Genomic DNA, 2,500 nt, shown 5'->3' with positions numbered 1-2,500 from the left:
TATCTAGATATATATATATCTATATATATATATATATATATATATATATATATATATATATATGTGGGTTGGTGTAAGAGGGTGAAATAGTAAACAAGGGGAAGGGTTATAAAGGAGGAGGAGAAGGAGCAGGCGGAGGAGGAGAGTGCGGCGGAAAGGAAGGGGAAGCAGGAGGAAGTAACAGGAAGAGCATAAGAGCAGTGAGTAGGAGAGGAAGGGGAGGAGGAGGAAGAGGAAGGGAAGAGAATGTAGGGAAGGGCCAGAGGGCAAGAGATTGGTGGCGGGAAAAGGAAGGAGGAGAAGGAGAAAGAGGAGGAGGAGGAGGAGGAGGAGGAGGAGGAGGAGGGTGAGGAGGAGGAGGAGGAGGAGGGTGAAAGGAAGGGGATTGGAAAGGTAAAGGAACGAGTTACAGAAATGTCATAGTCTGCCTTGGGCTGGACACGTTCTCTCTCTCTCTCTCTCTCTCTCTCTCTCTCTCTCTCTCTCTCTCTCTCTCTCTCTCTCTCTCTCTCTCTCTCTCTCTCTCTCTCTCTCTCTCTCTCTCTCTCTCTTTTTCTTTCTTTCTTTCTTTCTTTCTCTCTTTCTTTCCTTCTTGCTTTCCTTTCCCTTCCTGACTTTGCATTAGTTAAGGAAATACATGCAAGTCAGAGAGAGAGAGAGAGAGAGAGAGAGAGAGAGAGAGAGAGAGAGAGAGAGAGAGAGAGACTTACTTTCACTCCTATCTTGTTTTATGTGGAGAGAGAAAACTTCCCTAAAAAATGCAAAAAAATAATAATAATAACAATAATAATAATAATAATAATAATAATAATAATAATAATAATAATAATAATAATAAGGATGGTGGTGGTGGTGGAAGTGTTATAGTAAGTAGTAGTAGTAGTAGTAGTAGTAGTAGTAGTAGTAACAGAAAAGAAGAAAAATAATTGAAGAAAATTACCAGAAATAAAAATTAAGAGAAAGAGATAAGAACAGGACATAAAGAAAAGGAAAAACAGAAAAAAAATGAGAATAAATAAATAAGTAGAGAAAGAAAGAAAGAAAGAAAGAAAGACACATGTGCAGCGGTAAATAAATAGAAAGGAGAGAAAGAAAGAAAGAAAGAAAGAATTAATGAATGAAAAAAAATATGTTTAATAGATAAGAAAAATAAAGAAGGAAAGGAAGACGTGTATACAGATAGACAAACAGAGAGATAGATAGATAGATAGATAGATAGATAGATAGAAAGAGAAAGAAAAAGACAAATAGAGAAAGAGAAATTTAATTAAAAAAATCAATAAAAAACTCCTTAACAATAGAAATAAAACGATTCGGCTTTTAAAATTATTAGAGAGAGAGAGAGAGAGAGAGAGAGATGGAGGAAAGTGAAGGTGAGGGAATGTCAAAAGAAAGAGAGGAAACCCGAGCATTGGGAACCCTCTCTCTCTCTCTCTCTCTCTCTCTCTCTCTCTCTCTCTCTCTCTGAAAAATGAAAAGAAATATGAAAAAAAAAGAATAGGAACAACAAAAGGAAGAGGAAGAGGAGGAAGAGGAGGAGGAGGAGGAGGAGGAGGAGGAGGAGGAGAATTTTTTTAAGGACAAACAAACAAATTAACTCAACGGACCTGACTGATACCCCGCTCTCTCTCTCTCTCTCTCTCTCTCTCTCTCTCTCTCTCTCTCTCTCTCTCTCTCTCTCTCTCTCTCTCTCTCTCTCTCTCTCTCTCTCTCTCTCAGTTATTTATATTTCCGCTTTCATAATTCATGTTCCTCCTCCTCCTCCTCCTCCTCCTCCTCCTCCTCCTCCTTTTCTAACCTCATATATTTAGGCTTTTCTACATTTCCTTTCACTTCATATATTATCCTCCACCTCCTCCTCCTCTTCCTCCTCCTCCTCCTCCTCCTCCTACTCTTCCTCCTCCTCCCCTAGTCCTTGTTTTTATTCTTATTTTTTATTTTTTTTCTTCTTCCTCATCGTCTTATTTATTGCAGGTCTTATCATTGCAGCCTCCTAATCCTTCTCCTCCTCCTCCTCTACTTCCTCTTCTTCTTCCTCTTCCTCTTCTAACTTCATAAACTTGGTCTTTTCTACGTTTTCTTGCACTTCTTTCGTTCTTCTTATATCTTCTTCCTCCTCCTCCTCCTCCTCCTCCTCCTCCTCCTCCTCCGGTCCACGCCCAGCACCTCTTCTGACCCACCTGGACCCCAATAATTGGACCTCTAAACAGGTATGATGGGAGAAAGTCCGGTCTCTCTCTCTCTCTCTCTCTCTCTCTCTCTCTCTCTCTCTCTCTCTCTCTCTCTCTCTCTCTCTCACACACGCTCATAAAATTGCTTCTATGCGATTTGTAGTGAATGAAGGAGGAGGAGGAGGAGGAGGAGGAAGAGGGAGGTGGGTCCAGCTGTAATATGTGGAGCAGGAAGTGAAGAAGGAGGAGAAGGTTGGGAAGAGGAGGAGGAGGAAGAGGAGGAGGAGGAGGTAAAAAGTGGAGGAACTTGTGTGGTTAGACAGGAAAGC

This window comes from Eriocheir sinensis, chromosome 11 (assembly GCF_024679095.1).
Source record: "Eriocheir sinensis breed Jianghai 21 chromosome 11, ASM2467909v1, whole genome shotgun sequence".
NCBI classification, from domain to species: Eukaryota; Metazoa; Arthropoda; class Malacostraca; order Decapoda; family Varunidae; genus Eriocheir; species Eriocheir sinensis.
The sequence above is the reverse complement of the archived record's forward strand: the minus strand, read 5'-3'. Positions refer to the sequence as shown.